This window comes from Sciurus carolinensis, chromosome 12, assembly GCF_902686445.1.
Source record: "Sciurus carolinensis chromosome 12, mSciCar1.2, whole genome shotgun sequence".
NCBI lineage: Eukaryota > Metazoa > Chordata > Mammalia > Rodentia > Sciuridae > Sciurus > Sciurus carolinensis.
In genome coordinates this window covers 37,455,459-37,478,904 of record NC_062224.1, presented here as the reverse complement: position 1 = coordinate 37,478,904, position 23,446 = coordinate 37,455,459, and the positions used below count along the sequence as shown (strand labels likewise).

At 36.3% G+C, this 23,446-nt stretch overlaps 1 pseudogene; it reads left to right on the top strand.

Annotated features, from left to right (window-relative positions):
* Nucleotides 1-22,550, top strand: part of LOC124961242 (spliceosome-associated protein CWC15 homolog) — a 62,588-nt pseudogene extending 40,038 nt beyond the window's left edge.
* The last annotated feature ends 896 nt before the right edge of the window (nucleotides 22,551-23,446 follow it).

Here is a 23,446-nt window from a genome sequence, read left to right as displayed (position 1 = left end):
AGGAAGTTAATAAAGGATATGGGTGAGAAATTCAATAAGGAATTACACATACTGAAAAAGAATCAAACATAAATCTTGGAAATGAAAGACACAATAAATCAAATTGAATATCCATTTGAAAGCCTTTCTGTTAGAGTAGACCATGCTGAAGACAGAATCTCAGATCTGGAAGACAAAGGGCCAGCCTTGAACATTCAGCCACTATTAAAGGAAAGAAAATGAGTAACCATGATAGGGATAACAAGAACTCTGAGACAACAGTAGGAGACCAAATTCAAGAATCATTGGAATTAAAGTGGGTTATGAGATACAGCTAATGGCATGGATAACCTCTTCAGGGAAATAATAACAGAAAAATTTCCAAACATTGACAATGAGATGAACATCCAAATAGTCAAGATCAAAAAGGAGCTTCTTCATGATGCATCTTTCTAAAGTGAAAGAATAGAATCTTAAAAACCTCAAGAGGAAAATGTCAGTACACATTAAGAGGTAAACAAATAGAATTATTTCTCATTTCTCAGCATAAACTCTAAAATCCAGGAATGCTAAGAATGATGTGTCCCAAGCCATGAAAGAAAATAACTACCAAACAAGATTGCTATACCAGCAAAGTTATCCCTCAGTATCAGAAAAAAATAAATTAAAACTTTCTAAGATAAGCAGAAACTAAAAGAATTCATGACTATTAAGCCATCATTACAGAAAATGCTTACAAAAATATTCCACACAACAGAAATAAAAACTCTAGAGCTCATAAATGAACAAATCTCATTTGAAGAGTAGTTAAGCAAATGAGAAATAGGACCAAATTAATCATAAGAAATAAAAATGGCAAGAATTAATAAACATCTCTGTAATAACATTGAATATAAATGGTCTCAATTCTCTAATTAAAATGGTGTAGGCTGGTAGAATGAAGTAAAAAACAAGTACTAACTATGTGCTCTTTGCAAGAGACATACCTTATAGACAAAGAGAGTCACAGGCTGAAAGTGAAAGGATGGAAATTGATATACTGTGTGAAGAGAGTCTGAAAACCAGCAGAACTAGCCATTTTCATATTCAATAAAGGAGAATACAAGTCAAAATTAACCAGAAGAAATCAGAAAGGTCACTTCATACTGGTAAAGGGAACAATTCTGCAAGATGATATAACAGTAATAAAAATTTATTCCCCAAACATTGGTCAACCTAATTACATAAAACAAACACTACTCCATTTAAAGTCTCAGATAGATCCTAGCATAATATAAGGTGATTACAACACATCGCTCTACCTGATAGTCATCCAGACAAACTCAGAAAAAAACTCTTCAAATCTAAAAAAAATTATAAAAAAGAACTTAACAGACATCTATAGAATATTTCCCCCAACAATAGTCAAATACGCTTTCTTCTCACCTGCTCATGAAACCATCTCCAAAGAAGACCTGATTTTAGGTCACAAAGCATCATTTACCACACACACAGACACATACAAACACACACACACACACACACACACACACACACACACACAAATATAAAAATATAATGGATTAAAAAATCTGATTATAATGGAATAAAATTAAAAATCACACCAAAAAACCTATAGAACTACATAAACATAATCATTGAACTATATACTTCTGAGTAATGAATGAGTAATAGAAGAATTCAGGAGAGAAATAAAAAGTTCCTGGAATCAAAAGAGAATAATGATACAACATACAAGAAGCTCTGGGACACCATAAAGTCAGCTCTAAAAGAAAATTTATAGCTGTGAGCACACACAAAAGAAAATCAGAAAGGCCCCCAAAAATAAAAAGTAAAACCACAAACTAATGATGCATCTCAAAGTTCTTGAAAAACAAAACAACAGCAACAAAAAATTCCAACAACAATAAAAGGAAATGATTAAGATTAGATTTAAAATTGATGTATTTGAGAATAAAATACAAAGAATCAATGAAATGAAGAGTTGGTTTTTCAAAAAGACAACCAAGATTGATAAGCCCTAAGCCAAAGTAACCAAAAGAAAAAGAAGATTCAAAAGAATAAAATTGGAGAAGGAAAAATCACCACAAAATTCACAGAAATCCAGAGGATAATTAGGAACTATTTTGGAAACATACATCAATAAAATGGAAAACATAGAGGACAAGGAAATGTTTCTAAACACATAAAACATGCCAAAATTTAATAAGGAGGACAAAGAAAACTTCAGCAGACCAATAACTAGAAATGAAACAGAAGCACTAATAAAAAGTCTTCCAATGAAGAAAAGACCAGGACCACAGAGATTCTCACCTTATTCTACCAGATCTTTCAAGCACTAATTTCAATGCTTCTCAAATTACTCCATGATACTGAAAGGGATTAAACACTTTAAATTCATTCTAAAAAATATCAGTATCTCACTCCTATCAAAACCAGATAAAGACACGAAGAGAAAAAAAAAAAAAAACTTACCAACCAACATCCCTCATGAATTTACATGCAAAAATTCTTTATAAAATATTAGCAAATTGTATTTAACAGCATGTTAAGAAGATTGTACATCATGAACAAGCTGGTTTTATCCCAGGGTGGAAGGATGGTTTAACATATGCAAATCAACAAATGTAATTCACCACATCAACAGAATTAAGGAGAAAAAATCACAGTCATATCAATAGATTCAGAGAAGACCTTCAACAAAATTCAGCACCCATTCATGGTAAAAAGAAGAAACTAAAGACAGAAAGAACCTACTACAATATCATAATGGCTATATGTGACAAAACCAAAACTAACATCAAAATGAATGGAGGAAAATTGAAAAGTGTTTCATTTAAAATTCAGAACAAGACAAGATTGTCCACTCTCACCACTCCTATTCAATACAGTATTGGAAATTTTAGCCAGAGCAATTAGAAATAGAAGGAAATAGGAGAGATAAAAATAAGACAAAAAAGTTAAAATTATCCCTGTTTGTAAATATCATCTATACTTAGAAGGATCCAAAAAGTTACACCAGAAGATTGATAGAGTTAATTAACAAACTCAGTAAATTTGCAAGTTACAAAATCAACACAAAATCCATACTTTCCTATACATCAGAAATGAATCAACAAAACAATCCCATTCAAAGTAACCTCAAAAATTTTAAATATCTAGGAATAAATATGAAGAGGTAAAAAACTTTTACAATGAAAACTTAGAACATAGAAGAAAGAAACTGAATAAGACTTTAGAAGATAGAAAGTACTCCCATGTTCATGAATTGGCAGAACTGGTATTGTTAAAATGACCATATTACCAAAAGCAATAGACAGATTCAATGCAATCCCCATCAAAATACCATGAATATTCTTCATAGAATTTGAGACAAAATCCTAAAATCCATATGGAAGAATTAAAAGGCCCAGAAGAACCAATAGCCAGAGCAATTCTAAGACAAAAAAGCAATGCTTGAGGCATCACAATATCTAAATTTAAATTATTCTATAGAGACAAAGTATCAAAAACAGCATGGTACTAGCATAAAAACAGAGGCATAGACCAAAGGAACAGAATAGAAGACAAGAGACAGACCCACACATCTTTGGCAAATGTGCCAAAAACATACATTGTAGAACAGAGAGTCTTTTTAAAAAAGATTTCTCAGAAAACTGGTTATTCACATGTAGAAGAATTAAGACTAGGCCCGTATCTCTCACCCTGCATAAAAGTCAACTCAAAATGGATCAAAGACATAAGAATTGAACCACAAATTATACAACAGATTCTAAAAGAAAATGTGGGCTGAACACTCCAACGAATATAGGCACAGGCAATAATTTTCTCAACAGTACCTCAAAGCTCATGAAATGAGTTTAAAGATTAACTTGGCATCATATTAAAAAGACTTTAAAAAGCAAACAATTAAGAATGTGAAAAGAAAGCTTACTGAATAGAAGATCTTTGCCACCTGGTCCTTAAGGGATTAATATTCATAATATGTTAACTAAAAAACTTAGAACACCAAAAAACAAATAACCCAATTAATAAACATGCAAATGAACTCAAAAGACTTTTTTCAAAGAAAGAAACAAAACAGATCAAAAAATATTTTAAAAATTCAATATCATTAGCAATTAGGGAAATGCAAATCAAAACTACACTGAGATTTCATCTCACTCCAGGTAGAAAAGCAGCCATCAAAAATACAATGAATAATAAATGCTGGAGAGGATTCAGAGAAAAATGAACACTTTTACACTGTTGGTGGGATGAGATATTAGTATACCCATGGAAGTCACCATAGAGGTTTGTCAAAATCTAGGAACAGAATCAATTTATGACCCAGTTAAATCACTACTTAGTATTTACCCTAAAAATTCAGAGTCAGCACACTATAACAAACCCAGCACAATTCATAATAGCCAAACCAGGGAACCAGCCGAGATGTTCATCAATGGATTAATGGATAAAGAAAATGTTATACACACACACACACACACACACACACACACATATTCTCTCTCTCTCTCTCTCTCTGTCACACACACACACACACACACACACACACACACACATACACACAATGGAGTTTTATTTATCCATACAGAAAAATGAGAGTATGTGATTTGCAGGAAAATGGATGGAACTTGAGAAAATTATGCTAAGTGAAATAAGTCAATTCAGAAAGACAAGGGTAGTATGCTTTCTCTCATATGTGGGAGCTAAAGAGGAAAAGGAAATATGAAGGGGACTCATTAAAATCAAAGTGACATCAGTAGAGAAGAAGAAAGGAACCAGGGGCAGGGAAGAGGAGAGGGAAGGGGGAAATACTGGGGAATGATACTGGCCAAATTATATTATTTAATTCTGTGCATATATGAATATGTAAAATCGAATCCCACCATTCAGTAAAACTAAAATGCACCAATAAAAAAGAAAAAAAATACCATAAAAATTTCATTATACAATTCCATAAGAAGCAACCTAAATTTGAAAATATGTTTTTATTATTATTCTTAGATCAAGGTTTTCAAAATGAGGTGAATCACATGGAAGGATAGTAATAAAGAAATGACTAATCAAATTAGATTTATTTCACGCAGAATTCAAGAAGTGCCATGGACCTAAAAACATTTCTAGGTTCTATCCATACTACTGAAGAAGGAAAGCAAAAATAACCTAATCCAATATGAGGTCAATAATATTTAAATCAACATTTAAAATCTAGGTTTAATTCTTCTGGAAAGTAGACATATATTTCAATGATTTGGCATATGTAGTGTTAAAAGCTCCCAATACATGACTCCACAGTGTTACTAGTTTATGTTGACATTTTCTTTGCTTTCATGTCTTTGTGGTCTTCATTATATTATGTCTTTCTCACATGTAGTAAAAAAAAATCTCAAAAATTCATGTCAATTTCAAAGGTATCAGAAAGCAGATTTAAAACTCAACAACAGCTTTAGGGATTATGGGTTCTCAACAATATCTTCAAATTTTTTTTCCTTAGATACTTTTGCAAACATATTTTTAGTCATAAAAAATGCACTGTACCCCATCCAGGGATCACGGAGAACTTCCAGTCTTGCTGACCCCCAGATCTTCCTGCCAACCCTGATAGCCTCCCCTGAAGCTCTGGAATATGTGGTCCCAGGGTGCCACAGCATCAACATTTGCCCTATCACTTGGTCCTTCTTTTATTCTGTTTATAAAGTATGGCTCACAAAGTCTTTAACAGTGGAAATTTGGTGAAAAAAATCATCCACAGTCAATTTATGCCAGTAAAAATAATGGTTGGGGGTGTCCTGTTCCTACAGGGAACACAGAACTCAGCCTCTTCCTGGGGGTGTGGACCATCTCCATTGCAGGTCACTTTTGCACACATAGTTCCTGTTGTCCTGAACTATCACTTGCAAGGTGTGAGAAAGTTCTAATGCTTTCCAATGTCTCTATTTTATTTAAGATTCTGTTATATGTTATCAACATGAAGCAAATCACAGTGCTCACAATGGTCAGGTGAAGACTGAGATGACGGTACATGTCCCTTCCCCAGAGGAGTGACAAGTTTCATCGTCTAAAATTAACACTTGTTGACAGAGAAATAAAAGTAATGACCATGTATCTCCCAGGCTTGTTTCCCAGTGCAGTAGCATACTTGTTACCCTCTACCTCAAAGTGTAAAGATGGAGAACTAAAGAATTTTCCCCACTGTGAAGTTCTTGTGCATATGTGAATATGTAAAAACAAATCCTACCATTAAGAAAACAAAGAAGAAATGGGCAGACTCATGTCTTCCTGGAAGAGGTTCTGCTGATTCTTCAGGGCATAGAAACTGTTCTCCTCCTCCTCATGCTCCAAGTGCTTATTGGGCAGGTGAAGTAGCCAATGAGGTCTTGCAGACTCAGGCTCACTGACTCAATGGGCAGGTCAGCCAAGGGGGCCTTAGCTTTTTGCTAAGAGAATCTAGGTCCCTGAAATCACAGCAAACATCTTTCTGTCACTGACCCACAATTTCATGTTACTGCTTTTGATTTACAGATAACTTCCCAGAGTTATTCACTCCCTCTAACACTGTGAAAAGTATATGGCAAAAAGGGCCTCCTGTCCTCCAGCAATCATGATGAGGAACACATCCATTAGCAACTGCATCACACACACAGGTACCACATTATGTCATGAAAACCCCTGTCAGGAGCCTCTCACTTAGAGGCACAGGGCCAATGTTGACAAAACTAGTCATCTAAATATTTACAAACCAACAGAATTCATTTTAAATATCACCTTACTTTAAAGGATTGAAGCCACATCTTCCCAGATTCATAAATCTGACACTTGCTTGTTGTTGTTTTTATTTTGGAAGAGGAATTCTTTGAAGTACTATAATCATGGGCACCAGCTACTACACTATTTAATTCCTAGCAGTTAAAACATATGTTCTATTGATATTAATTTTAAAAATTTGCATATTTATTGGTAAATAACATATTAGGGTACTTTTATATTATTCAAAAAATGCTTTTAAATGCTTTCCAATCTAAAAATAGATTAAGAAAGATGACTAAGATGTACTTTCTCACCTTTGAAGCAAAACAATAATGGATAGAAATGGGATAATTTGTTGAGTTTACTGAGATTCTTAGTTTTAAATCTCACAGTTCTGAATGTGTCTGGAAAGTACATTAAAACATGATGCTTTTAAGTCAAAATTATTCCAAGGCTAAAAATTTGTTAAGAAAAAAACACAAAACAGATACCATAAAAAAATAGGAGAATAGCATGGCTCTAGTTGATACAGTAGTACCCACTAGTCATGAGAAAATGCAATGTGCAGAAATATTCAAATTCTTGCTCTCTGCATCAACAAAATTGTATGGCAATATTTTAGTGCAAAGAAAAGTTTTTGATTAAATTTTTCTGACTAAATCCAAACTTACATTTTGGGAGCAATAAAAGGCTTAATAATAAGAATTAGCTTTTCAGGTCTGGGGATATAGCTCAGTAGGTAGAGTGCCTGCCTCACATGCACAAGGCCATGGGTTCAATCCGCAGCAGCACACACACCCACAAAAAGAATTAGCTTTTTAGTAAGTGTTGGCAAGGATATATGGAAAAAGGTACACTGATACATTGCTGGTGGGACTGTAAATTGGTGCAATCACTTTGGAAAGCAGTATGGAGATTCCTCAGAAAACTTGGAATGGAACCATCATCTGACCCAGCTATCCCATTCCTTGGCCTATACCCAGAGGACTTAAAATTGGGATACTACAGTGATGCAGCCACATCAATGTTTATAGCAGCTCAATTCATGATAGCAAAACTATGGAACCAACCTAGATGCCTTTCAACAGATGAATAAATAAAGTAAATGTGGTATATATACACAATGGAATATAAGTCAGCTTTAAAGAAAAATGAAATTATGGCATTTGCAGGTAAATGAATGGAACTGACTGGAGAAGATCATGCTAGTGAAATAAGCCAATCCCAAATAACCAAAAGTCAATTTTTTTTTTAACGCAAATGCTGATACATAGTATTTAGGAAAGAATGAAGGAACTTTGGATTTTACAGAGGGGAGGGAGAAGAGGAGTGGGGCAGATGGGGTGCAAAGGATGGTAGATTGAGACAGACATTATTACCCTCCACATGTATGAAAAAATCTTTAAAAAAATAAAAAAATTAAAATTAAAAAAATAAGAATTATCTCTGAACTTTATAATGCTCAAAACATTTAAAATGTATCATGATTTACATGAAGATAACATATTTCAGAATATTGAACTTCCCCCTTATCAGTCTGTAAAAATAATAAAACTGTTAACTATTCTAAAGTTTTTGAGTTAAATCTTAATTTTGCCAACAGAATTCATCTATGCCCCAGTTTCATCATTTCTACAGATTTCTCTATTTATTACAAGAAGTACCCTATAGAATAATACAATTAATATAAGTAATACAAATGATACATTCATTATAAAATGATACCTACTGATCTCTAAGACTCTAAGTCTTACTGCATATGATGAAGTTTAAGGTTTAAATGAGGCAGAGAAATGAAAAAAAAATACTAGGGATACTGTGAGACTGCATGCACATTCTTCAAATCATATAAACATCCTACACACACACAAACCACATGGCAAGTGAGATGGGTTTATAAAAGAAACAGATAATGATTAAGTGGATAATAATATAATATTGGGTAGGGAAGATCTTTCTTACATTGTAAAGCCAAAATGGTTTATTAATTTAGCTACTATTCTGAGAAAATACTTTATAATTCTTTCCAAACTAATACATTGTAGGAAGTATTTGCAATTTATAGATGATAATAAATTAACACAAAAGATCATTAATAGCCTTTCAGAAACATTAATAGAATCAACAAAAATTGAGAAATATAATCAAGCAACATAAAATATATCCCTTCCCAAAATTTACAAAGGCAAATTTAAAAAACAAGATTTGTGTGCAAATTTGTAAAAATGCATACCTTGCTTTTAGCATCATTATATTGATTTATATATATATATATAATATCTGTATATTTTAAGAAAATTTTTCTCTCATCAAATTTGCAAATTTCAAGAGACAGATGATATCCATCTTGTACAGATCACATGATGTACTGACATAATATTATCAGAAAACACTTTGGCACATATTGGACTTAGTGTGTGGACCTGCAACTGTTTCAATCATTAGGTGAAAAAAATCAGTTATTACAAGGACCACTATTTTTAAATGTGGTTCAAAACTCATCAAGTATCTAGGCTTCATTATTTTCTCTATACAAGGGAATTAAGTGAATCTAGTACTAAAACAAGTTGCAGAGTAATCCCGACCTGTAGCTCTCAATTACAAATTGCATGCACAACTTCTGAAAGCATATTCCTCTACCTTCCAAATGTTGCTTAGACAAACAATTGTCTAAGCAGTATTTTGTATTATGTTCTGCAAACCTCCTTCACTGTATATTTGCATTTTGAAATTGTGTACTTGTAAACCAAGAAAGAAAATGAAAATCAAGTATCAAACCAGCAAGACAACAAAAATAAATGTACCTTATAAATTTACTGAAAAGGAAGACAGTGCTCCAGATGACTCAAACTGTGGGTGGTTCTTCATGCTGAGATCTAGACAAGTTTAAGACATCATCCATGTGGCCTTCATGGTGCATAACAGCCTGTAAGAAAACAGAAGTGATGCCATCATTCCCAAAGTTCCCTTCCCAAGCCAGCATGAAGATGATGTGACTCTGAAATCACTAAGTAGTAACAGCAAACAATCAAAAGGCAGGTGGAGGCATCCCAATGCAGTCATGTTCAGATTGAGTAACATACACAGGTCCCTGTACAAACTAGCCTGAAATATATTCATTTAGTTGTTGTTTTAGAGAATGATTCAATAAATATTGAGTTGAATAAAATAAACAGCTGGGAATTTCCACATATCTATATGCAATGAATGATCTCTGGCCTCAGCAAACTATGAACAAGCTACAAAGGGGAGATTACACATTGCATCCCATTCCTGCAGCGTCGCAGGCTACCCAGCAGTTCCCAAGAGGCTGACCAATCACCAAGCACTGGGCAATGTGTCCAAAGCCTCAAAGCTCAAAATCAAATATTTTTATTAACTGTTCTGTTAGGCTCTAGGTTTTGAACTTTCTCTGAAAAGATAACATTAGGAAAGGTAAGTGCATAAATCTTAAGTGAACAGCTCAATAAATTTTACAGAATTAAACATGTAATCAACATCCAAGCAGGAAGAAAAACATCCAGACAATTAAAAGACCAACCCCATACCCTGAGCTCTCTCCTGCTCTATCACCACAGCACTCGCCACAGTGCTCCACAGTGACTCCACAGCATGACTCAGTTGGGCACTGTGTGTGAGTAGAATCACATAGCATGTGCTCCTGAGTGTTTGCCCTCCTCCAGGGAACACTTCCAGTAATTAGCTCAGTACACCTTATCAAGCACAGGAACTGAAATTAGTGACTGCAACTAAAATTACATACAACCTAGAAAGCAAGTGAAGAGGAACTTCCAACCAAACTCGATGATACGAAGACAATTTGCAGTCAAAGGCAAGATTACGCCAGGCACAATGGTGCACACCTGTAATCCCAGCTACTCAGGAGGTTGAAGGAGGAAAATGGCTTGTTGGAGGCCAGTCTCAGCAACTTAGTGAGACCTTGTCTCAAAATGAAATGGAAAAAAGAACTAGAGATGGAGGACTGTTTTAGAGCACGTGCCTAGCATGTGCCAGGTTTTGGATTTGATCCCCAGCATCACACACACACAAAGACAAGGTTATACCCTTCCATACCTTCATTAAGAAGGAATGACCAAAATGATAGAACTCATTGCTCATTTAAAAACTTTTAATAAAAAAAAAAACTGAATAAGAGGAAAACTGGAATTAATGAAGATAAAAGGGGAAATTAATGATCTAGAAATAAAACACTAGAAAGGAAGAATAAACACAAAATTTGACTCTCTGAGAAGACAAATAAAATAGAAAGCAAAACTAAAGATGAGAAATTAATAATGTTATATTGTGTGCAATTCTACAGCAGGAAAAAAAATTAAAAAAGATGATGACTGGGTATTCCAGAGGAAAAAGATGGATTCATAGCAAATTAATAATCAATGCCCTAGGCATGAGCCATCTAATATAATACCATATCAGCTTCCAGAATCAGAGTGCCTGAGTGGAAACCACAGAGGGAACTAGACAGTAAACAGAATTAGAATTCTGTCTAAAATTGACAGATTAGGCAAGAGAGTCAGAGAAGAATGTGTCAAACATGACTGCTTTGAGCAAAATACATTAATAGCTACCAAATATTCATAGTTCTTCAGTCAGTATTTTTATTTCTAGGAATCCATCCTAAAGAAATAAAAATATGCATAAAGCTTATGCCCCAGAATATCAGTGCAATGGTGGTGTTTCTCTAATTGATTTTGGTATTATAAAAGAAACATATCCATCGTAATGGGAAAAATAATAGGGGCTTACTTTCTTGAAGTTAAACCACAACAAAAAATCTCCTTCACAAATTCTTATGCATCATCTCTTTTGATCCATCTCAACTATTTGAAGTTAAAAGATGGTACATCTCTCCACAGTTGCTATATAAGAATGTACCAACATGTAGAAGGATTTCTTTTCTATTAAATTGGGATTTGAAACACCTATATATTGCATTACAACTTGATTTCATTCCACAATATTTTCATGGATATCTTTCCATATCAACGAATGACAGCTAATACCATTTAATGCTATAACATAATTTTGTTAAACATTTGAGTATTTTCTAGCTTTGGATTATGACAAAGAATGATAAAAATTAATCTGCCCATGCATTTCTTCCTACATGTTTTACTTTATTTCTTTAAGATAAAACCCATTTCTCATTTTTTTAAAAAAATAGACTACTCTATCAAAGCAAGAATATTTTGAAGTGTGTTAATATACCCTTCTCTTTTGTTTTTGTGTTTATATTCACAGAACCTAGCTCCTGTTTTTCCAAAGGTATCCATTTTCATCAGGGAGGATTCAGATTATACTAGGAAAAAAATGAAGAAAGAAAGATGCTTTCAGCTTTTAATAGCAAAAGTAGAAATCTGGGAGGCCACAGTTGGAGAGTATTTTCAGGCGGCAGCTGAGAGTCCATGGAAAGGTGGGTGGCACTTCAGTTGTCTGACACCCTGAGAGGACAAGGACACACCTCTGGGCTCCCATGACAGCTCTTTCATCCTTGGATGAATGAGTGAACCAGCCAGTCCAGAAGTCCAGGTTGGGGACTATGGACTGATTGTCTGGTCCCACCCTAGCTGGGTGCATGGGGGTAGAGTTAACTGTGTATTCACTGACTCTCTGTGAGTTAGATATTTTCTTTCTGGACTGGGATGCTATCAGAAAAAAAAACTAGCAAATTCCCACCACTCTTAGTTTGAGGAACAAGGCCCCTGGGGTACAGATTTCCTAGCAATATCAACTGTGCTTTCCTAATACAAAGACAAAGGGAAACTCGGCTCCACACTCCTGTCTACCTCCGATCCATTGAAGCACCCACTGGAGAGTGAATGGGCCTGCAGGGAAAACACAGATTCATATCCCTTCTGCAGCTACCCACTGAACTCCACCTGCTTCATCCTGGAAAATAAAGACTTACATGGGCCATCTTTTCACCTCCAGTGAACTCAAAATGAAAGGCATCTTCTGGAATCCTGAGGGCTCTAGAGCAGGAGGAGAGAAAGATACCAAAGGGAAAGGCAAGTGGGCTGACATCTTTTTGGAGTTAGTGCTGGTCTCCCCACAACTTACCGGGCTCTTAGTGTTACTTATGAGAGTGAACATATAGGTAACAACACATATAAGTCTATAAGTGACTATGTGAATCATAGAAACAAACTATGTGTACAATAAAGGATAATAAATTGTACAGCATATCTACACATTTAAATAGTATGAGGCTATCAAAAATATGAAACAGAAATATACCAATTATACAATGTCAAATGAAGAAAGTAGGATATAGAACTATATATAGGTTTTATAAATGTGCATGAATTCAAAATGAAAAACACCAATATTTCCATAATTATAGATTTCTTAGTACAATGAATTTTTCTGTACTTTCAAACATAAACTTGTGGCTTTTCTGATCAGAACAAGCTCCAAGTCCCGGAGCCAGCGCGGTGTGCTCCAGCCCGCAAGCGGCTTCAGGGACCAGGACAGGGCAGTCAGAGACCTCCCCAAGCAGCCTGGATTCCTGTGGTGGGAGGCACCTTTCAAGGCTAGCTTCTCGGAGCAGACCGCCCAGTGAGAGCCTTTCTACATAGAGCCAGCCACAAGTCCCCGAGCCAACGAAGAGCTTCGATCCGCAAGCAGCCTCTGGGATCAGGGCAGGGCAGCCAGAGAATTCTCCAGGTGGCTCTGCCCACTCGGGACGTAGGCTCTTTCTACGGGGCAATCCAAGATGGTAGACTAGAGGGTGACTGTATCCTCAGTCGCTCCAGAACCCAGGAGTTAAGAAGGGGAGACACTGAGAAACTCAGACTAAAATAGAGCCACGGGTGAGTCTGCCCACTGGATAAAGCTCGGCCCAGGTGGCAGGCCCAGATAGAGGTGGCTTATCGGAGCAGGGCAGGGCAGCTAGAGTCTTCCACAGGCAGCCCTGCGCACTCCGGCGGTGGGCACCTCCCACACAGCCAGCATCTCCAGGTTATCGGATCAGGCCCCCTAGTGAGAGCCTTTCTGATCAGAACAAGCTCCAAGTCCCGGAGTCAGCGCAGCGTGCTCAGACATGCAAGCGGCTTCAGGGACCAGGACTGGGGAGCCAGAGACTTACCCAAACAGCCTGGACCCCTGCGGTGGGAGGCGCCTTTCAAGGCTAGCTTCTCGGAGCAGACTGCCCAGTGAGAGCCTTTCTACATAGAGCCAGCCACAAGTCCCCGAGCCAACGGAGAGCTTCAATCCGCAAGCAGCCTCTGGGATCAGGGCAGGGCAGACAGAGACTTCTCCAGGCAGCTCTGCCCACTCCGGCAGCAGGCTCTTTCCACGGGGTGATCCACGATGGCCGCCTAGAGGGTGACTGCATCTCCAGTCGCTCCAGAACCCAGGACTCAAGAAGGGGAGGCATTGAGAGACTTGGACAAAAATAGATTCACAGGGTGAGTCTCCCCCACTGGGTGAAACTTGGCCTGGGCAGCAGGCACAGATAGGGGTGGCTTATCAGAGCAGGGCAGGGCAGCTAGAGTCTTCCCCAGGTAGCCTTCCAAACTCCGGCGGTGGTTTCTTCCCACACGACCAGTTGCATGGTGCAGGCACCCAGTGAGAGCCTTTCCGCACAGAGCCAGCTCCAAGCCCTGGAACCAGTAGGGGGCTAGGGACAGCTTTCTTCAGAAGCACTGCATTATCAAGTTCCTCCAAGACTTCAGGCTATTGAAGGCTGGGAGGTGATACACTGGAAATCTACCAGGGACACTATAAGCCAATAGAGGAAATCTGCAATATCTCAGGGTCCCACTGACAGCTGACCAATATGAGAAAACAAGGGAAGAAAATGTCCCAAACAAACCTAGATACTACATCAATAAGACCCAATGACAGCACAGCAGAAGAAATGTCAGAAAGGGAGTTCAGAATGGACATAATTAAAACAATCAGGGAAGCAAATGAGGAGATGAAAGAGCAAATGCAGGCATTGAAGGAAGAGATGAAAGAGCAAATGCAGGCATTAAATGATCGCACCAATCAACAGTTAAAAGACTAAATACGGGAAGCAAGAGATCATTTCAATAAAGAGTTAGAATTACTGAAAAAAAAAACAAACTGAAATACTTGAAATGAAGGAAACAACAAACCAAGTTAAAAACTCCATAGAAAGCATAACCAATAGGATAGAACACCTGGAAGACAGAACCTCAGACATTGAAGAAAATTATTTAATCTTGAAAACAAAGTTGGCCAAACAGAGAAGATGGTAAGAAATCATGAACAGAATCTACAAGAATTATGGGATATCATGAAAAGGCCAAATTTTAGAATTATTGGGATTGAGGAAGGCTTAGAGAAATAAACCAAAGAAATGAACAATCGATTCAATGAAATAATATCAGAAAATTTCCCAAATCTGAAGAATGAAATGGAAAACCAAGTACAAGAGGCCTACAAAACTCCAAATATACAAAATTACAACAAACCCACACCAAGGCACATTATAATGAAAATACCTAACATACAAAATAAAGACAGAATTTTAAAGGCCGTGAGAGAAAAGAATCAAATTACATTCAGAGGGAAACCAATAAGAATATCAGGAGGTTTTTCAATCCAGACCCTAAAAGCTAGAAGGGCCTGGAACAACATTTACCAAGTCCTGAAAGAAAATGGATGCCAACCAAGAATCTTATACCCAGCAAAACTTACCTTCAAATTTGACGATGAAATTAAGATCCTTCCATGATAAACAAAAGCTAAAGGAATTTACGAAAAGAAAGCCAGCATTACAGAACATTCTCAGCAAAATATTCCATGAGGAAGAGATGAAAAACAACAATGCAAATCAGCAACAGGAGACGCTAGCCTAAAGGAATAGCCAAATAAAGGAGAAAACAAATCATGTCAAAAAACAAATATGAGTCAAATGACTGGGAATACAAATCATATCACAATAATAACCCTGAATGTTAATGGCCTGAACTCATCAATCAAAAGACACAGACTGGCAGATTGGATTAAAAAGAAAAATCCAACAATATGCTGCCTGCAAGAGACTCATCTCATAGAACGAGATACCCATAGACTAAAGGTGAAAGGATGGGGAAAAACATACCATGCACACGGATACAGCAAAAAAGCTGGAGTATCCATCCTCATTTCAGATAATGTGGACCTCAAAACAAAACCAGTCAGAAGGGATAAAGAAGGACATTACATGCTGCTTAAGGGAAGCATAAATCAGCAAGATATAACAATCATAAATATCTATGCCCCGAACATTGGCTCATCCACGTACGTCAAACAAATCCTTCTCAATTCCAGAAATCAAATAGACCACAACACAATAATACTAGGCGATTTTAACACACCTCTCTCACCACTGGATAGATCGTCCAAACAAAAATTGAATAAAGAAACCATAGATCTCAATAACACAATCAACAATTTAGTCTTAACAGACATATATAGAATATACCTTCCAACAAAGAACGAATACACTTTCTTCTCAGCAGCACATGGATCCTTCTCTAAAATAGACCATATTTTATGCCACAAAGGTACTGTTAGCAAATACAAGAAGATAGAGATACTACCTTGTACTCTATCAGATCATAATGGATTGAAATTAGAAATAAATGACAGAATAAAAAACAGAAACTTCTCCAATACCTGGAGACTAAATAATACACTATTATATGATGAATGGATAACAGAAGACATCAAGAGGGAAGTAAAAAAATTCTTAGAAGTAAATGAGAACAAAGACATATCATATCAAAATCTCCTGGACACTATGAAAGCAGTTCTTAGAGGAAGATTTATTTCATGGGGCGCATTCAAAAAAAGAAGTAGAAATCAACAAATAAACCACTGAACACTACAGCCCAAAGCCCTAGAAAAAGAAGAGCAGACCAATACCAAAAGTAGTAGAAGACAGAAAATAGTTAAAATCAGAGCCGAAATCAACGAAATTAAAACAAAAGAAACAATTGGAAAAATTAACAAAATAAATAGTTGGTTCTTTGAAAAAAATAAACAAAATTGATAAAACCTTAGCCACACTAATAAAGAGAAAGAGGGAGAAAACTCAAATTACTAAAATTCGGAATGAACAAGGAAACATCAAAACAGACACGAGTAAAATACAAAACATAATTAGAAGCTATTTTGAAAATCTATACTCCAACAAAACAGAAAACCTCAAAGACATCAACAAATTTCTAGAGACATATGAACTACCTAAACTGAACGTGGAGGACATACACAACTTAAATAAACGAATTTCAAGCAATGAAATAGAAGAGGTCATCAAAAGCCTACCAAAAAAGAAAAGTCTGGGACCAGGTGGATTCTCAGCCAAGTTCTACAAAACCTTTAAAGAAGAGATCATTCCAATACTCCTCAAAGTATTCCATGAAATAGAAGAGGAGGGAACCCTCCCAAACTCATTCTATGAAGCCAATATCACCCTGATACCTAAACCAGACAGAGACACATCGAGGAAAGAAAATTTCAGACCAATATCCTTAATGAACATCGACGCAAAAATTCTCAACAAAATTTTAGCAAATCGCATACAAAAATATATTAAAAAGATAGTACACCACGATCAAGCGGGTTTTATCCCAGGGATGCAAGGTTGGTTCAACATTCAGAAATCAAAAGATGTCATTCACCATATCAACAGACTTAAAGTTAAGAATCACATGATTATTTCAATAGATGCAGAAAAAGCATTCAATAAAATAGAGCATCCCTTCATGCTCAAAACACTAGAAAGAATTAGGGTAGTGGGAACATTCCTTAACATTATAAAGGCCATCTACACTAAGCCTATGGCCAATATCATTCTAAATGGTGAAAAACTGAAAGCGTTCCCCCTAAAAACTGGAACAAGGCAGGGATGCTCTCTTTCACTACTTCTATTCAACATCGTCCTTGAGACTCTAGCCAGAGCAATTAGACAAACCAAAGAAATTAAAGGGATACGAATTGGAAAAGAAGAACTCAAACTATCCCTGTTCACTGATGACATGATTATATATTTAGAGGAACCTGGAAATTCCACCAGAAAACTTTTAGAACTCATAAGTGAATTCAGTAAAGTAGCAGGCTGCAAGATCAATGCTCATAAATCCAAGGCATTCTTATACATAAGTGATGAAACTTCAGAAAGAGAAATCAGGAAAACTACCCCATTCACAATAGCATCAAAAAAAAAATAAAATACTCTGGAATCAATCTCACAAAAGAGGTGAAAGACCTCTACAATGAGAACTACAGAACACTGAAGAAAGAAATTAAAGAAAACCTTAGAAGATGGAAAGATCTCCCATGTTCTTGGATAGGAAGAATTAATATTGTCAAAATGGCCATACTACCAAAAGTGCTATACAGATTCAATGCAATTCCAATTAAAATCACAATGATGTACCTTGCAGAAATAGAGCAAGCAATTATGAAATTCATCTTGAAGAATAAAAAACCTAGAATAGCTAAAGCAATCCTCAGTAGCAAGAGCGAAGCAGGGGGTATTGCAATACCAGATCTTCAACTCTACTACAAAGCAATAGTATCAAAAACGGCATGGTATTGGTACCAAAATAGACAGGTAGATCAATGGTACAGAATAGAGGACATGGACACAAACCCAAATAAATACAATTTTCTCATACTAGACAAAGGGTCCAAAAATATGCAATGGAGAAAAGATAGCCTCTTCAACAAATGGTGCTGGGAAAACTGGAAAACCATATGCAACAGAATGAAATTAAACCACTCTCTCTCACACTACACAAAACTCAACTCAAAATGGATCAAGGACCTCGGAATCAGATCAGAGACCCTGCATATTATAGAAGAAAAAGTAGGTCCAAATCTTCAACTTGTTGGCTTAGGATCAGACTTTCTTAACAGGACTCCCATAGCACAAGAAATAAAAGCAAGAATCAACAACTGGGATAGATTCAAACTAAAAAGCTTTCTCTCAGTAAAGGAAACTATCAGCAATGTGAAGAGAGAGCCTACAGAGTGGGAGAAAATCTTTGCCAACCATACTTCAGATAGAGCACTAATTTCCAGAATCTATAAAGAACTCAAAAAACTCTACACCAAGAATACAAATAATCCAATCAACCAATGGGCTAAGGAAATGAACAGACACTTCACAGAAGAAGATGTACAAGCAATCAACAGATATATGAAAAATGTTCAACATCCCTAGTAATAAGGGAAATGCAAATCAAAACTATCCTAAGATTTCATCTCACCCCAATTAGAATGGCAATTATCAAGAACACATGCAACAATAGGTGTTGGCGAGGATGTGGTGAAAAAGGAACACTCATACATTGCTGGTGGGGTTGCAAATTAGTGCAGCCACTCTGGAAAGCAGTATGGAGATTCCTCAGAAATCTTGGAATGGAAACACCATTTGACCCAGCTATCCCACTCCTTGGCCTATACCCAAAGGACTTAAAATCAGCATACTACAGAGATACAGCCACATCAATGTTCATTGCTGCTCAATTCACCATAGCCAGATTGTGGAACCAACCTAGATGCCCTTCAGTTGATGAATGGATAAAGAAACTGTGGCATATATATACAATGGAATATTACTCCGCAATGAAGAATGATAAAATTATGGCATTTTCAGGCAAATGGATGAAATAGGAGAATATCATGCTAAGTGAGATAAGCCAATCTCAAAAAACTAAAGGACGAATGATCTTGCTGATAAGCGGAGGAGGACATATAATGGGGGTGGGAGGGTTTAGCATTAGGTTTATGGTTAGGTTTAGGGTTAGGGATAAGGAGTATGGTAAGAATGAAGGAAAGAAGGACTGTATAGAGGGGTGGGAGGGGTGGGGGGGAAGGGAAATAAAATAATGAATCAAACATCATTGCCCTATGTAAACTTATGATTACACAAATGGTATGCCTTGACTCCATGTACAAATAGAGAAACAACATGTATCCCATTTGTATACAATAATAATTAAAAAAACATAAACTTGCATTGATTTCAAAATTAGAACAAATGAAATAGTATTAAAAGACTAATATGTATGTCGGATTTAAGCAATTGTTAATGACCAAATCCTTGTTTGTTTCAGTTATTAACATGACATTTTCTTGTAAGTTTAATATTAACATGAAATATATTATGAAAAGTTTAGTGAAACAACTTTTCCTAATCAGAAAAATTTATGTTATCTCTTGTCTGGACTCATAGGAGACCTTTGCACCACAGATAAATGTACAAATAAAATGGTAAATGCCATCTACAAACAAGTGCAAACACAAGTTCCATGGAAAAGCCCCAAGCTTCAAAAAGTATTTAGACTTTTCCTATCAAACTTATGCCATGAAAAGATAGAATTTTAAGATCAATAAAATGGAATTAATTAAACTTGAAAAAACTTGTATTTATTTATTCTTACAAAATACTTAGAAAAAGATTACCTAAAATGCAGATCTCTACAAAGAGGGAAAGTAGAAATGTAAAATCTAATCCAAAATTTTACAACAAACATCAGGAACTAGAAAGAATCCTACTTATTCAAACCTTGACCTAATATGTCATACACAGGACTTTTATCTTTTCCTCATCCTATAAATCTATTATCATAGATGCAACTTGAATTCAGGCATAATTCAAAACATGCGGAAGGAGGATGGAATCCTGAGTTTTCTGGTAGTGCACTAAAGTAAGTTAAAAAGGCAGGTGCAGGAGCTGGACAGCATTCTGAAGGTGCCTGTGCCCAGATGGGCACAAACTAATCTCAGAAATACAAAGGCAAATCCTTAGTTATAATAGGAGCATTAAGTTTTATCCAAGACAGAAGCTAACCAGCAGTTCAATACCATTCCTAACATTATGCCAAATTCCACCACTTTCATTGCAGACATAAACACGCAATTACCATAAAACGATTCAAAGGCACTAAGAAAGGCCTGCATAGAGAAATAATGTACATTAGAGAAAATTCTACTATGCTTCATCTTCATGTTTTGCAATGTGACAAGGGTTGTGATAACTGTCATTGCAGATGCCTGGGAAGACAGGAAGGAGCCCGATGGGTGTGTGGTATGCAAGTAACCAAAGAACTATACACCCAGAGAAACTTCTGGGTAACTTTCAGCAGCTCAGGAAATTGCTGTAACAGAGAATAATGGATGGAAGAGCAATTGGGAACTTAGAGACACATGTAAAACCTGTCAGCCTTCATTCTTTTTGCATTTCTAACATCAAAGAAAATGTGGAATTTACAGGTAATCCAAAATTTTATTTTCCTTCTTACCTTGGAAGACCAGAAGGTAAATGGTTGCTTTTACATCTGCTTTTTCTTGTCCATGAGTAGAAGGCCTTTGTCTTCCATAAGCCTTAAGCATTTTCAAGTTGTGATGTGGCATAGTCAGATGGCTGGTCCCATCTTATGTGGCTCCCACTCCACCTAAGAAAGCAATCAGAACTAGGTCCAACAGCATCACAGGAACAGCAGAAATTACAACATGTGGGTTGTACCATACTTAAATACAAGTGTACACATAAATAACTAAGCTGCCATCTTTATAACACACAAGGAAAAGGATATATACGTATATACTTAACATGCCTTTCCCTAAATTTTCTGAAGGTTGTGAAATTTTGTAAAACTGAGTTTACTCTATTTGCTCCAAGCTATTTCTTCCTTTTCCACATATATAATCTTATATATGTTCAGAGAAGAGAATTCTGGGGATGAAGAGTAGCTGAGGAGTAGCAAGGGTGTCAGTGTGATTTCTGGAGGTTAGTAATCAGATCTGGGTCAAAGTGAGTTGCAGGAGGACAGCATCTTATCTTATGCAGGTGGGACTGGAAAGGAAAGCCTGGTCGGAGTAGGTGGTGGGTGGAGGAGCTCAGGAACTCCTAGGATGCCATGAAGAAAGCCGTGTGAAAGGAGCTTTTCTATAGCTTAAGTGGGCCCTGGTCCTTCCAACACCAAATCCTGCACTGGTGAAGAGACAGTGAGTTCCTGGTGACAGTCCAAGAGCACACTCCCAGGATACTGAATCAAGAGATGTGGGGGATGTGGAGGCACCCAGTAGCAGGAAACCCTATTTCACCCTCTCTGGACATAGCCTTTGCCCTTTATGAAAATCAAAAGAGAGCATAAAAGATAACAGCAGCCAGGCCAACTTTTGAACCTGTAAGAGGTGGAAGAGGAAAAGTAGAAGGTGATTTGAGCCAACTTTTGAAGCACTATTCAAGCAGAGATCTTCCCACTCACACAAAGAAAAAATACAGACAGACTACTCAGGATGCCCCTAAAGAGGTTCCTAACCTGACTTCAGGAGGGAATTGGAAGAAAGAGAGAGAGCTGCTGCAAGAGAAAAAAACAGGGATCACCCATCCTTAACATACAACCTCGTCTTGAGGGTCAAAGAAACCTTCGTTAGATCAAATTCCTGCTGCCAACCTCGATGCAGATGATCCTCTAACAGATGAGGAAAATGAAGATTTTGAAGAAGAGAGTGATGATGATGATACTGCAGTTCTTGAAAAACTGGGAAAAAAATTTTAAAAAGGGCAGAGGAGCAGGCCAGGAAGGAACAAGAACAAAAAAACTGAAGAGAGAATTCATTTGGAGAACATTCTGAGTGGAAACTCTCTTCTTAATCTCACTGATCCATCCCAGCTTCAGGCCATCTTCAAAGTTAAAAGAAGGTGGGCTGTTGATGGGTTAAAGAACTAATCAAAAGGTGTAGATGACCAAAAGAAAGACAAAAGATTTGTAAATGATATCCTGCTATCTGAATTTCACAAAAAGTTCATAGAAAAACATATTAAGTAGTACAGTTTTATGTCCTTAAAGACTGTAAAATGTTAAAAAAAAGTATACCCAACAAAATTTTACCTTTAAACTCAATATTTATCAAGTTTTAATATTTAGGTGGATTTTATCAACTGCATATTCATATTCAATGAAACAATATTATTATCATTAATAATTAATACTAAAAGAAAAACTTCTTCAAATTAGAAACTAATACAAAATATATAAATGTATATAAACATTTTGTTGCAAAGAATAATGTTGAGAAGGAAAAATCTTCCAGTCCCTAAAATATAATACCTTGGTTCAAAATTCTATAATGAGAGGGTAACTGAAATGCGAAGGAGGAATCATACACATAGGTTTTTTTATTTTTTTATTTTTTTACTGTTACACAAGATACAGTCAAATATTTTAAAAATAAATTTAGGTGAGAATTAAATCACAATAGCATTTTCAATTAGATACTTTAAAAGGAGTGGTGGTACCACTTTAAAATGTCACTCCTTTAGAACACTGACAGTTATCTTCCACGAACCTATATAAATTAAACAGAAAAATTCCTGTCCACCATTCATGTTCAAAACATGTACATGTTTACAAAATTACAACATGGAATATCTAACCAAGTCAACTGAAGACCACTGAACTATTTTAATTATTTTCATTACATAGGCTCTAATCTCACAGAAAAAAAAATGTATAAAGGCAACAACTGGAGGAAGATACTGCCTCACTCTCACCATGGGACTGTAATCCTCAGTAATTTCTTTATAGTACAATATACCTTAAAAACTTGAGGGGCTGGGGATGTGACTCAATGGTAGAGCACTAGACTAGTACCCTTGAGGCCCTGTTTGATCCTCAGCAACAAATAAAAATAAAATAAAGGTACTGTGCCCACCAACAACTGA